This window comes from Pholis gunnellus (assembly GCF_910591455.1).
Source record: "Pholis gunnellus genome assembly, chromosome: 21".
Classification (NCBI taxonomy): Eukaryota; Metazoa; Chordata; class Actinopteri; order Perciformes; family Pholidae; genus Pholis; species Pholis gunnellus.
Window position 1 is genome coordinate 16,511,747 of NC_136548.1, and position 16,087 is coordinate 16,527,833.

Here is a 16,087-nt window from a genome sequence, read left to right on the forward strand (position 1 = left end):
ATGTGATCGTTTCAAGGCCGTTTTCTATCGGCTGTGAGACCGTGTGGGTCAACAAAAGAGCATGAAATTATTGCATATTTTAATTAAGCTCCTCGATTACAAAAAGGACAACGTTTTAAAAAAAAAAAAAATGGGGATCGAAGAGCTATTCAATAAATGACAAAAACAATTCCCCCTGGCACAGTGAACCCGATTAGATGGCTGAGGGAGTCTTTGGCACCTCGCAGCTCTGGACAATAACGAAAAAAGAAGCTGAATTATTGCAGAAAATACACAGTGCGAACATGGAGCCATGCCAGAAATGTTAATATTCATATCAAGTGACATTTTCTGTTTATAAATGTGAAGCTTTATTTAACCGAACCTGCAGAAATACTTCACTCATTCACATCCGTCTCTTAGTGAAGACAACAAGGGACACGTGTGGCCCGTTACTCCTTTGTTATTGCAACACATATGGAAATATGATTCATAATGATCGACTTGTTCTTGACGAGGAGAAGCTTAAATACCATATGCTCCGTTCAGCTGAGGGACAAACCCTTTAATGAGACAATATGGACTCTGCAGCTGCAATGGAAATACGGTTAATAGCTGCTGTTAATCAAAGCTATCATTGAATCACCTTTCAGACATTTCCTGTGCTCTCTCTTCCATGCTGTGTTATTTTTCAACAGTCTCATGATAATTCCACATAGATTATCCATCTGTTCTCAAAATATGTATAATAACAACAGCAGCAGCAGGTGTTCTTGAGTCAGAACATAGTCTGAGCTGATCTTTCTGTTCGTCTTCTTCTAAATTGTAACTTTAAAAAACTCTGTTGAACAACAAAATGATTGTCACTTCTATCACTCCACATAAAAGTATCTGTTTTTGTTTCGATACTTTATCTGCTGGTGTTCATATTGTTACAACCTTTTCATTTACTGCTGAGTCACGGAGCGTGGAGGCAGGTCAGAGAGCACCGAACACACGATGCAGCGTTTTTGTTTTTGTGCTCTCCCAGCAGCAGATCAGGGTAAACCAGTGCGTTTGGGTTCAGGTGTCAGCAGGTCATTCCCCCTGTTCCCCTGGTTGACACTCATGCAATTTGCTTTATTTAAAGGATTTATTTAAAGACATATTCCTCCTCTTACCTGTAGCGCTATTAATCATTCTACATTGTTGTGGTGTGAGTTGTCGAGTGTTGGAGATGACAGCCGTTGCAAGATATCTCCAAAATATAGGCAACTTACACTAAAACAATCTAGATTGATAGCAGCACCACAGGTAAGAGGAAGAATATGTATTTTAGATTTTGGGGTGAGATTTTCGGTGCGAGTGCCTGCTTGCATCAGTTTTATTGTTTTTCTAACTACAAGCATAAAAATGTTGAGAAAACACTGCTGAATAACTCAAGGAAAGAAGAGATCCGTGCACAAAGACACACAAGCTAAGGGAGCTTGGTGTGTAGCTCGCTCAACAGAAAATACTGCACATCGTATAACTCAACTGCAAAGTGCTCAAACGGGAATATCAGCAAAGTACATGATTCCCATCATAGTGCACCTGGGAAAACCTTAAAAAATGTGTTTTCCTGGCTTCCACTGCACGTGTCTAATGTATCATAATAACAGGAAGTATTTCAGTGTCACATTCAGGAAATAGACCCTCAAATAGAAGAGATTTATGAGTGAGCAGCACTGACCGACTACTTTTTCACCAATTATCTCCATCCGGCATGTTTATGAATAAAATGAGCTCACGGTGGACACGGAGGGGAAGGTCATTATCAGCCAATGCAACATAATTGCAGATACGCTGGCTGCTTTGGGCAACGATAGGCATCGTGGGGACGCTGAGCTCCGGCTCCAGCCAGGAGCAGCAGAGAACGAGAGGGAACACAACGTCTCCGCAACGTGCTCGACAGGCGAAGGGCAGACTCAGAGGTTTGGATTTGGGAGTCATTATCAACAGACACGCTACATTCATCCCACACACAATTATCAATTACTCTAACAATTCTTCTCATATTCTCTAGTGGCCGGATAAGTGCAGGACAATTTTCCCGCCGTTCCCATCAGGCCTGATTGCTGGAGCTCCACCAGCTTCACGAAGCCGCCCAGCTCACTAAATCCAATTTCCTCGCAAATGGAGTTCAGCTCTTTGGAAATTGAGGAAAACTTAGGAAATGTGGAAAAAAACACATGCAGGAATGTGTTTTTTGCTAGCGGCTGTTTTGCACGCAGTTTATTTCCTGGGTTTTTCAAGAGTCGGCATAGATTGACGTGTTAATCCATCTTTAGGCAACACTAACATTTTCCAGATGTTTTTCTCCTTTCTTTTTTTGTGTTCATTGCATTAATAAAACTTTTATTTACAATGACCCTAATCTTCTGAGTTTAAATGATGTGTTTTATTTGTTTAGACAGTTTGTTTTACAGCTGTGGCTTTTATTTTACTAGATTTCACTTTATGTGCTTTTAATCGCCTGTTTTTAGCCGCATGCTAGCGTCCTCGGCCCAGACTAAAACATCTCGACAAGTGTTAAATTGAATGGCCGGGACATTCTGTACACACATTCATGCTCCTCAGAGGATGAACTGTCAGAACTTTGATAACCCCATTCCCTCTCATTTCTCCAATAATTAGTTAATACCCAAATACCTAAAAGAACTATCACTATTTAGCAAAGGTTAGCACGATAGCACACTTAACTCAGATAGTGAACATTGTAAATATACTTGATTAACATCAGTAAGCCAGCATTGTCATTGTGGGATAGATTTAATAATAGCAAGTATGAAGGACCGGAGGGCCAACTCTAAGAATGCCGAGCAAACAGGGAATTTTATTAATTATTAGTACGCTTCTTATCTCATTTTCTTGCCCATGTGGAGAAAAAAAAAAGCATGCTGACACTCACCACAGATTAAAATCTCTCAGTGGGACTATGTTTAGCCTTGTTTTGATCCTCTGGAGCAGAAAGGCTTGCCTGAGAGGGTTGAGGTTAGTCAGGTATGACCTCTTTCTACATATTTAGAATACAGAGCAGAGAACTGGTTGTTCTGGGACCAGCTGGGAATCCAGGGTACTTTTATCTTCATCACACTCCGATGTAGTCTAGGCTGTAATCCCTTTACAACCTAACCACACGGGTTCTAAATGATTGTATAACCATTAGTGGACACTGATCAATAGAGTATATATATATAGATCTAATTGGTTACAGGTGATTTCACAGGTGCATTCTGGGTGCAGGTGATTGATAATTGAGCTTGAACTATAATAGTCCCTACTGTCTTTTGGCTTTAGGGCAGATTGTGAGCAAAAGTGTGCCACTAGTGTTTATAGGTTAAAGGCGTGTCTGTGTGTGTGTGTGTGTGAGAGAGAGAGAGAGAGAGAGAGAGAGAGAGAGAGAGAGAGAGAGAGAGAGAAAGAGAGAGAGAAGTCCAGGTGAGTCAAGCACATCCCACACAGGACAACACCGGAAATTATAACGTTGGCATTCAAAATAAAAGCATGCTATTTTGGGTCATCATGTTATCTTTGTTCAGCTTTGTTGCCGTTGCTTTTGATTGTATGTATATTTACTTCTCCATTTCTATTTCAACTGTGTGTTACATTGAGGGCAACAAAAAACCCAGAGTCAAATCTATTGTTTGTGCTCACATACTTTGCCAATGAAGCAGATTCTGACTCATACTTGAGGGAGGGGACAGTGAGGTTATCTTACTTTGAAATCCATAACCGGAAGTAGACGTTATTCCTCTCGGTAGCTTTGCCTCTGGTCGCTAAACACGAGCGCCTCTCCAGCTCCACCGCACAACAACAAACGCGCTTTCTGCGGCAGGAAGAGAAGCAACAGAGAGAAAGAAATACATTTTAAAACATGTCGTTTTGTTAAAAGCCACGTTGTTAAAGTCACGAGTTTGGGGATAAGACGGTTTTTAAAGAGGACGAAGAAGAAGAAGAAGAAGACGCATCCAGATTTGCTCTGCAGACTTTGTGGAGCAGGGACGTGAACGGTAAGTTACCAGGTTTATGTATTTATTGTTTTATTCATTTAAATGTATAATGTTAGGAGTTAAGGAAACGAGTTGTATCCTACACTTGTATCCTGTTGCATTTAGGTTCACGGACACCTGAAAGTAATAAATAAAACTCTGCACAGGGAAGGTTACATTAATCATTCAGGGATCTCCCTTTTAGATAAAAACACATTATCTGTAAATCACAGAGGCAATTACGAGTAGTCTTTAAGATCTGTAACCCCTTTAAAAAAATGGTTTCAAATGTACAAAGTCTCCTTGAGGTCTTTGTGGTCCTCTCTGGTCCCCTTGATAAGGTCTTTGTGGTCCTCTCTGGTCTCCTTGAGGTCTTTGTGGTCCTCTCTGGTCCCCTTGAGGTCTTTGTGGTCCCCTTGAGGTCTTTGTGGTCCTCTCTGGTCCCCATGTTATCAGCGTGTGCAGGTTGACCGGGTTCAGACATAACAAAGTAACTCTTACAAGTATACACACAGACACTCATTTCCTGCTCAGACTTCAGCTCCATTTCTGATCAAGAATCAACAATTTCCTTGTCATTGCACCCTGAATCCTATCTCCTTAAAACAAATCTCATTTATTTTATCTTCTTTATTAGAAGTAGAGGCCTGGACAATTCTCTTTGCTCCTCATGTTGTCCCATTTGTAAAGTCTATGGGACATTAGGAGACTAGATATTTGTATTATCAAAAGTATTTAATTTGTTTTTAACGACGTCTCTTTGCATTCACACTTAAAGTCCCCATATTCACTATTATTCTGCAGGTCTAGCACAGTTAGTTCAGAAATGGAAATCCTAAAACTCTTTTGGGACTTGAAAACTAGGTCTAAATACCAAAACAGGGTTTACATTGTAGCCATTTTGGCAAGTAAGACACAGCATTTAAACATCTCTGGGGTGCAAGAGCTCACCAAAATCCTCCGTCTTCAGATTTTACATCCCAGAGACGAACCCGAAAACAATCCGGGGTCTATTTCCTAGCTTGTGTGTAAGACAGAGTGGTTTACGAGTGTTGGCTGACCTGCCTTTGGGGCGCAGCAATAACAAATGTGAATTCTTAAAATGAATGGCATTCCCCCGTCTGTCTGCGGACACTTCTGGCTCCACACAGAGGAACTTCTCACGGTGACCACAACTCCACAGTTTGGGTTTTAACAAGAATATGATGATTCAGTTTCTTGCACACAAAAGTTTGCTTGTTGGTAAATTGGATTTCTCTAAAGAGGGCTTCATGGTCTGTAGTGTGTTCATACCATATATACAGTATATGTATGCTTATTTAAGTAATGAGAATAAAAAAAAGCACCTCGTCTGTTTATCGAGCACAGCTGCCTCATTTGTAAACAAACGAGATGATGACACGACGAAGAAGAACAAACAAACTGAAGAGCAGAGCGACTCTCCGAGCTCCGGCCTTCAATCCACTAAACTTCACAGGAGATATATATATATATATGTATATATGTATATATAAATATAAATGTTCCTCAGCATTAACACGCTCAGAGGTCCAGTGCTTACCTCAGCAGGCTTGAAGAAGGGGGATCAGACAGTTGGAGGCCACGGCTTTATTTGCATTGATAATGTCTCCAGTGATTTTTATAAGCTCGTGGCAACCTTCCCTCAAACATCCTCAGAGGAACTGCTCCGTCAGCGCATCGGGGCGTTAGCGTCTGTGTGGAGCTCTTCCAACTTCTGGATTTCTGCATGACAGGAATATGATGACTCTGCATATTTTAGGATCGGGTTTTTAAATCCAGTTTTTATTTATGAATGCAGCGTTCTTTGATCCCTTGTTGAATCTATTCATGTAGTTTGTTTGGGGAGGAGACAATTTCTTAGTTAAATACATATAGAGGTTTGGTCGTGAATCCAAAATGATGCAGTACTTTTTTCAATACCACAGTCTGTGAACATTGTTTTTAACTCTTTTATTCATTTGGCAAAATGTATCAAGTAAATAGATAACTTAAAACAATAGTCTCAAGAAGAGAAGAATTCGACAAAGCATCCGATGCAGCTTTAGATTCTCGACACTTTGTTATTTTTTAAGTCGTTATAATAAACTTATAATAATAAACGTAGTATTTAAAGGTCTCAGGAGACAGTGTTCAGTTTGTCTGTTCTGGGCTTCCGTAGAAACACGGTGGCCGGTTCTGCAAAAAAACCTGCTCCGTATCTAGATATAAACGTCTCACTCTAAACTAACAAAAACACATTCTTATTCTTACTTAATAATGGTATATTCCAAGACTGACATTTAAAGGACTCCAAGTATAATACTCTTTGTAAAACAGAGATAAATTATTCAAAAAGAGATTTGTTGAACTTCAAAAGTTACAGATTTCTAAACCACAACGGATTATGTGTTGGCTTTAAAGTATTACTCTGGTTTGGTGCAACCTCTTGAAGTTAGATGGATGATCTAATGATGGCCACATGGCTAAAGAGAAGTCAAACAGACAGGTTTCAAACCCCCCCCCCCCAGATTAACTCAACAAACAAAGGCGAATGGAGAAATTATGACCCAAACTGTCAGTTGTAAACATCCATCACCTGCCTGCTCTCACCTTTTACCTACTGCATAGTCCTGTTTGCACTCACGTTTCCTGTGCTCTACCTCCTAATACTATGCTTTAGATCATCTAATCAGATTTATTTGGCGAGTTTAGAACCTGTTTGATCATCCTAAAGTTCGTTGTTGCAAGGCTCCTAAATCTTGGCAGTTACCCTGCTGATAGAAATGATGGCCAAAACAGAAAACAAGTTTAAATTGTCTTTTAATACAGATGTTAATCTCTCCATCTTTGACCACCAGCTTCTTGCTCACTTCCTCTTTCTATATATTCCCGTTTGTGTTCCTTCATCAGCATCATAACCAGCTGTCTGCGTTGTTTTTCATGTCCACGCTGGCTGACATCAGAACGCTTCCTGTTGTAGAAGTGTGTGGCTTCTAATGCGAGGTGGCAGATCTGTTCACACCGCCCTGGCTTTGAGGAATAAATCTCTAATCATCAGAACATCCTCCGAGGTAGCAGCGCGTCACCTTTCATGTGATACCAAGAGGTTAACTATAGTGTGTTCATGGGTGTGTGGCCTTAATCTTTTAATTATTTATTCGTTGGAACACACCTTGTTGGTTTCTGGTTTGACTTTGTGAGATTAGGGAGACGTGGATGAGGTCTTTATTCGTCTAAACGCCTCTGTTTCATAATAATGTGTTTTTCTGTCGCGCTGCCCTTGAGCCGTTTAAACCGGAGGTGAAGTCCCTCCGTTCTTTGCGTTACGACAAACGGCCCCGCTGAAGAACAAATAGAAAGAGGGGAAACTTTAGAAGACAAGACAACAATGGGAACAAAGTGGGAGGTGTTCTGCTGTCGGGCAACATGAAGACTGTGTTGTGTTTCTGCTTTTCCTCGGGGACCGGCATGTCAAACCCAATGCTGCTTCAGTATCGTGTGGGTTTCTATGTTTACGTAGTTTTCTATTGTGTTGGATTTACTCTCCTGTCGCTGGTCGCTGGCCGCTGGCCGCTGGCTGTAATTAGTGATGTTGCACAGTTTCCCACACCGCAGTGTTTAAGGCTCCAATAATAACAACACTGTGACTCTCTGTGTGGCTTTTCAAACAATGAGCCGTGACACTAAATAGGCCTCGGGGTCATTATGTCTGCACAGGACAGAAGAAGGAATACATCACCACCGTATCTCTACATCTCATTCTGCTGAAGACTCGCTGTGTGTCTCGTGGTGTAGTTAAGGATCTGCTGCTACACTAAAACTCAGACAACATGCTGAATCCACAACATGCAGTATGTTGACAAAACAAAGCCAGCGCAGTTGGCCTTAACCGTCACTCCTTCACTCCGTCACTCCTTCATTCCTTCATTCCTTCATTCCTCCTCCTTCAGAGGAAATAGATTTTCATCTTTCATCTTTTCAGTTTCTTTTACCCTGTGTGTAAAACCACACCGGTTTTACTGTGGCAGGGTGATTCATATCAGTCACAGAAATCACTTTTGTAAACACTGTTTGACCCTGGTTGTGTGCGTGTGTGTGTGTGTGTGTGTGTGTGTGTGTGTGTGTGTGTGTGCGTGTGCGTGCGCGTGTGTGTGTGTGTGTGTGTAAATAGCATGCAGGCAAGTCATGTTTTCTTCCCTTGTCAACACAGATCATTGACAAAAAATCATTTTTTAAAAATATTTGTGTTTTACTTGCCAACTTTAAATCAAACTTGAATCATGAATTCATAATTTGTTTTTGTTTCCTGCTCTTTGTTCTAAAGCACACATCTTCACCACGTTAAGAAAGTGGTTTAAAGAAGCCACGTTGTTATGAATAGATATAGGGAATTGTATGCATTTCTTTTCACTTCAGATTTAACTTCTGGAATTATTTTGTCTCTGAGCTGAAACGCAGCCCGTCTGACCACAGAACAACAGCATTTAAAGGGGCCCTGCAGCGTTTTCTTAGACAAACATTGTTTCTCATCAAACACATGACGTGCACCCTTAAGGCCTAACCGAAAGCTAATTTATAGTCTATATGTTTGACCCATTACTGTCCATCGTCCAGCACACAGCCCATTTTAATCTATCTCCATCCTTTGTATTACTGCTCCCTGCTGTCAGTTCTGTACTCGTTCTTACACTAGAGCATGAGAAACAGGGTGATCTGCAACTGAAAATCGTTCCCACCTTCCAACCTCCTTTCCTCGTGACCTTATCTCATCTCCTGGATTGGTTTGGTATTCTTAGCTGGTGTTTTGTGCACAGCTGGACTGCACAGCTGTCTGAGGGCACCAGGAGGCTGGGGCCGAGGTTTCTGAGACCCACAATCCCTCAGTCTGGGAGCGCGTCATGCCTCCTCTTTATTTTACTTCTTCTTCTTCTTCCCTTTCTGTGTAATGAGTGTCTGTCCTGAACCGAGCAGGTGACATCTGTGATGATGAATATCTGAAGAATACAGCAGATAGAAAGTATTCAGAGGACTAAGCAACAGATTTATGACACACACACACACACACACACACACACACACACACACATTACCACTTAATTCTCTCTGCTCAGACCTCATGGGAGTTTTGCTTTGGCCCAATTTTCAGGTACAGAGCACAGCGGCCATTAATCTGTCGACATCCTTTACCTCCCAAATTGCCATATTTTGTCACTTCCTTTCCTGGAGCTTTGACTGATGGCCCCATTTCAATGCTAATGGACCATGGTATCAAAACAACCATATTTTACAACTTTTAACTTCCTTAAAATCAGTCCACAGTCTTGTGCTTCATCCGAAACTTTGGCCAAAAGTTACTCTTTTTCTGTAATTCATGCAGCTCCACCAGGACTTCCCCGACCTCTTTTAGTGTGCAATAGCCTGTCAGCCTCAGTAAAGAAACATGAACCTATTCTGCACAGCATCACAGTGCATTCATGGCGGAAATTGTTCATTTTAATGTGATTCCTAATATGGAGAACACAGTAGAGTTTAGCTTGTCTGCTAATAGGTCTTTTTTTGTCTCGTGTCACAGTTGGAAAAGCACCGGTTTTAGTGTACTGTAGAGTCTTGTTAAGTCAATGAAAGCAATTTGGCTTTGTATTACAAGACGAAAATCTATCAGCTAGCCTATAATGTAATTACCGGAATAAAACAGAATAATATGAATTTCCATTATCGGCCCGATGTATATCGTGCATTCCTATAATTTTCTGTTTTCTAATTGTTTTGATTCGGTTGTGAATTCATCGGTTTGTTTCTTTTCAGATTGATTATGTAATCTGCAGAAATTAACTTCATTTTACTAATTAATTTCTGCAGAATAATAGTTGATTTCTTGGAGTACCACAGTTCAGTCTCATCCACTTATCTCGGCTGAACTGGTCTCTTAAAATCCACCGACTATTCAGTGTATTAAGAAAATTCAAGGTTGTGTATCTGAACATGATGCAAAGTGAACATTATGCAACCAGTGCTGTTTTTTTACTCTTTAACAGTACGGTGTTCATCCTGTGAATACTGATGACTGTGGAATAACCGTCCTCTCTGCTCCACTACTGTACGCACATTAATTTTTAAAATCTCTCCCAAACGTTTTCTTCCCCTCGGGATTGAACCACGTCGCTGCTTCTTCTCCTGCAGCCACTCTGTGAATGGCTCCCAGAGAACCGCTGCAGCACTGATTAGATTTACAGTTTTGTAAACAGCCTAGATAAGATGTTCAGAGTCTGCTGCCCTCACAGCAAAGTCCCCATCATTGACATCTCTTAAGGACTGGGGGGGGGGGCAGTTCTTATTCAGAAGAACTTGAAAGTGGACTCTGAAGTCTTTGAATTACTTATTTAGCATCAGTTCTGGTATGAACTAGTGGGCAGTTTAGATTTGCAATGATTCGAGGATGGCTCCGTCGGTCGGTCGGTCCACCTCTTGACATGAACATTAAAAAAAAGAATAGTAGTAGAACGGACACCATGGTAAACGCATCATCTTTCATCATCATCGTGACGTCACCCATTGGTTTGTGGACTGCCGTTTTGACGTAGCATCTACACGTAGCATGAACACATAGCATGTACACGTAGCGCGCTGCATCCTCTGTCGTCACTTGTGGATGATTCTGCGAGCATGAAAAACAACCGTGTTCCCATGAGCGTCAGTGATCCGCGGAGGAGGCAGTTAGTGTGATCTTGACATTCACAGCTGCTGCAGGGAGGCCCATATGTGCTGACGTACAGGCCCCGGAGCCTCTCTTGACTCTCACCACCACCACCATCGTTTTCCCACTCACTTCACTCCTCAGCTGTGTCAACTGCCCGCTGTCCTGCTGTAATCCATCCCACACCTTCTGCTGGTGGTGAAGCCGACAGTCATTCTCCCAGACTGTGGTCAGGAACATGAGAATAAAAAAGGTCCGCAGTTAAAGATGGAGTCGTTTCATCAGAGTAAGAATTGTCCCCAACCAAGAAAAAACCCCCCACAAACAACCACATCTCCCTTTGTCCTGTCAATCAACCCCTGAAAATGTGGTGACATCGCTAAAAAGAAGTCAGATGGGGTGAGAAAAACAAAGCTTAAAGTAAAGAAACAAAAACAGTTTCACCAGTCTTCAAACACAACTGTCTCCATCCTTTTTGTTTAATTATCTTGCAGTTAGAGGTGCAGTGTGTAAGTGGGACGACGCCTCCCCGAGGCCGGTTGTTTTTGGTGTTTTTAAATACATTTCTCCTCCTCGTCTCTGTGTGACTTCTGCCCTGATTATAATCTCCTGCTGAGAGGCCATGAGATGGACGGCACATAAACACACACACACACACACACTGGATTGAACACGGGCACTGATGTGCACAAAAACAACATACAAGGCACGCAGTCCTGAAGGGAATGTTTTGACGTGGAGAGGCTGACCGTGTGGTGGGAGGCAGGCTGACTTGAGAGGTGAAGAGGTGTCGGGGAAGAACGAGGGTGCGGATCAGAAGCTACGTGGGCGGTGGGATGCACGGTCGGGCAGTCGCTGCGTCACAGCGTTGCATAAGAGCTTACGCAGGCAGAGGGGAGGCGGGTCTGCAGGAATCAGAGAGGCTGAGAGATGGGAGAGTATTTCAAACAATGCAGTTCATCTGTCCGTCACCGCTTAACAGAGCAGCCAAAGCAGCTTGTTGTTGACCTTGTTTCATTATGTGCTGTTTCATTTTTATATCTTTTTTTTAGTTGACAGATGAGCCATTATTACCTTCCTGTGCAGGCTTCCTTAGCACGTCCTTGACCAAAGAAATTCTTTGTCGATCAACAGTGACAAACAATTTCGTTGACCAATCAATTGAATCACACAAAAGCACCACTTTAAATCTTTTGTTTGCCAGAGATGCTCATATTTCTTGGACATATGACAACACGACCGATAAGTCGACTAAGCGGCGGCCGGCCTACTTCCTACACTGTAGATTAGAGCTGTGAAGATCTATTGATTAGTTGTGAACTATTGAATTAGTCTTAATGTCACGGGGACCCAAACGCAGACATGACCAGGGATGCAGAGTGAAAACAAAACGTTTTATTGCGAGGTGAACACAAAGGGAAACTTGACCGGGAACAACAGGTTATTGTTTATTAGATCACTTTGATTATTTTATCTGTGGTTTTTGCTGTATTTTGTGCCATATTGTGATATACAGTATAGCAGTATTGGAAAATATCCTTTTTAATATCCAACCAATAAGGTCAAGCCAATTATCCAACAATCTAGTTGCCCAATAATTACAAGGCTTTGGATACATTTGTTCCTGGAGATCGCCACTGACTCCTGGCTCTTCCTCCTCATCCTCAACCCCTCACCACTCTCACTGCAGTGGAAATGGAGTTTTCTCTCTGTAGGTTTCTAAAATGTGGGAGGATGTTTGAGGTCTGGCCTGGATGATCCTAGACGAGGATGTCTGAGAACATACAGAGGTCTTGTGGCTGTTTCAGATGGAATGTGATGCTTTGCATGCGGGCCATCTTTCACTGTCCAAACAACGCAGACATGCCAGTATTCCCAGCGGAGTCACTTCCCACCGTCTGCACATTACATTCTTTGAAATAAACAGCCGTTTAAACGTCCAATCTTCTCAATAAGTTGTTTTCCCCTCTACATTCATGCTGTTATGTTGTTGACCACGAGCAAGCAGCTGTAAAGTGAGAATGAATGTGCATCTGCTAGTGCATTCGTAGCATTGTCTCAGATATCCAGAGTACAGAACCGTCAACACATCTGCGTGTTTGATTTCCCCTTCATGCTGCACCACTTCCCTGTTTCCTGAGCGGCCTTTGTTTCAGGGTGTGCTGGTGTTTGTTAACTTGTCGGGAACCTTTGGCACACGGCTGAACATTACGATAATAAACCGTAAGTGCTGTGGGTGGCAGTGTTTGGAAAGGGAAGAAGTGGGCCGCCTCCCTGTTCCTTAATCGTCCACTGGCCGTGTGAGTGTGTGTGTGTGTGTGTGTGTGTGATTGTGTGCATGTGTGAGAGAGAAAGCCTGGCAACCACTGAACCTCATTTATTCTCATTTCTTCCTCTCTATTACACTGCTCTTCCCAATCGGTGCCTAAATGTATTGAGCAGTGAAGCTGTAGACTTACTGTATACTATGAGGCGCAAACACGTACAACTGCTCAAACTAATGTTGAATGTTTATGAATGTAATCAGCTAGTCGCTAATCTAATTGTGTTTATTATGTCCTGGCATCTCTGTGCGATAATGTTCTGCATGGTGTTGCAAAACAGAGCTGAAAGGAGAGTGAAAATTTATCTGGTGGACACAAACACAACTCCAAATGGATGCTGATGTTGCACAAAACACTGAAAAGAACTTGCAAAAACTATGACAAATCATGTGTTTCTAGAAGTGGATTTGACATTTTTAGGAGCTCCAACCATCAAATCTTTGTGAATATTAAAATGTGTTACTGCGCGTGGTGTCTTATAAAACCTCCAGTAATACGTCACGTATTACTCGTTACACTTGGTTATTAAAGTAAGCCAGCTGAGAGATTGTTGACTCTCCTATTAATCATGAATCTGTGATCTCTTTACTATTAATCATAAATCTGTGATCTCTATTCTCTTATCTGTCTATTAGCAGAGTCACATTTTAGGAGATATGAATGAGCTCTTGTAGAACCTTCCAGTAAATCTTATTTTCAGGTCAATATGGTATTTTAGAATGTGAACCCACATTTTTTTCCCCCATATGCATAATCGATAGATACTTAAGGAAAGAAATACTGTAAAGTACACTTGAAATGACACTTGGTTAGCTGCTCAATCAATCCCCAAATCACACAGCAGAGCCTCCATTCACTGCGGTTCACATATTATCTGCTTTGAATCGTCATGAAAGCAGTTCACGTCTCCTTTTGAAGGAACTTTCTCAAGAGGGTTCAACTCTCTCTGACTTTCTCTCGAATGTCTTTAGCCTCTGATTGAGGAGAACATGTTAACTTGTCATCTTATCTCCATTTCATCGATTGTTGATTTGATTTGTGGGTCGATTAAAAGGCCACGGTGAGGTTCAGCGGCGTTGAAGGCCGCGTTTGAAGGCGCCTGTCAGCAGATGAATAATGTAATGACATGGCGATCGACTCTCTCGTCATTCACTGCGTGCTCCTCTTTCCGTACGCCTCCCGTCTTCTTTTTCAGTTTGGAATAGCAGGTGAGGGGAGCGGCCCTCCTAAGTAAACATCTGCTTCTGGTCTGCGGTTCGATTGTCTGTCTTTTAAAACAAACAACTCTTACGGTTTTACTCCACAGAGTGTACACGACGGCTCTATCCCAGTGGAACATGTAGGAAGCCGTCCTAAAGCCATCTGGATTGAGCTGCATTACATGTGGGAAGCCACAGTGTCCTCAGCACTCCCATCTGTCTGTAACATATTTATCCAGCATGTGAGGCACAGATGGGAGAGCTGAAGGTCCGTTTATCTTTAAGTAAAGCCCAGTTTGCAGTTACCCCTGCAGGCAGTTGGTGATGGGAATTTTAGCAAACAACCCTGATCCTGCTGATAAAACATTAACCAGTTAGCTGCTGCTCCACTAACTGGTTCAGCTCCTTTAGTTCCTCAGTGCACCAGTCTCATGGAGTTTCCCTCGTTTTTGATATATTATAGAGTCGTATATTGTGTTTTTTGTTTGATTAGGTAAAACAAAAATCAAATGATATGCATAAGGGTTAGTTATTACAGAGAGAAAGTATTGGAAACAGAGGGAAACAGGATGATTCTACCTCATGTGTTTAACACGTAATAGACATAAAATAGAAATGTGACACTGTCGTTTTACTGCAGGACTATTTATTGATGTGGACTCTTTATAACCCCTAAACGTCAAACTGTTTTAGAGACATTCTGTTATCTAACAAACGAACGGGACCAAGAACACAAAGTAAGCTCCCTGGTAGAGGTAACAGCTGGAGCATATCAAGAAAAATAAAACATTTCTCTCCACATCACTGCACGTAAAGTATTTCCTTTGTCGAGCTGTCTCTCCATCTTTCACTGGCAATTCAGTAATTAAACAGGATTAAAGATGGGTCTGTTGGTTGTTGAACTTTGTGTAAACTGTTGTCAGTTTATAGACATTTAAAGTGCTTTAAGGTCCGTAAGAGATTCCTCATGTAATATGTTGTTTATTGCACAGCTCTAGTTCCAACACTGTAGCTGTGTGTTAGTCTCTGAACACGGTCTGAATAAATCATGTACAGTGTTGCTTGGAAATATGATCTCTTGAGGCACGACTGGTAATTAGTCCAACAGTTAGCTCCTGCATTTATTTATGAAATTCAATTTTACGTTGACACGAGGAGGGACAATTCACACCTCGAAAAACTGGCCTTTATTAAGTTGAGGGCATTGGTTTAAAACGCAGTAGATTTTGTCGAGTCACATTTGCAGCCACATTATTCTCGTGTCAGTTGTTCCTTCTAGAGACAACATATCCCCCTCTGAAGACATGATGGGGCCAAATGTAATTTGAAGAACAGCCAGTCTGAGATAATGTCTGTCTGGTCTACTCACCTCTGGCACTTTTCATCGTCTTTTCTCATGCTCCTCTAGTCCAAACTTAGATATTGCTTTACCACTAATACACCCGTTTAATGAAATACAGATGGACTGCCCTTCTTTACAGACGGCGACCGTGTGCTTCGTACCTTCTTTTGTCTTTTGCAGAATTAGATTTTATATCGTTAACAGGTATTTCTCCAGTTGGAAACCTTATTGGTCATAACTTTAAACCTCATATGATGATAGAAAGAACTTTGATAAAAGGATTACTGTACTCGGGGGATACTTGTTAAGTGAACACAGGGCTAGTTTTTGGTCTTCACTCTTGTTGACATGGAAAATCCCCTCAGTCTGGACTTTCCTCCATGCGAAGCCTTCATGACTCAGATTTTCCTCTTTCCCGCTGACTTCTATAAACACACTTGTCACGTTTCAGGTTTTAATAACTCTCCACAGTGGCTGAGGTCTCGCTGCTTCTCTTCAGCCGACTCAACAACATGCATTGTTCTTTTGTTTTTCATGCC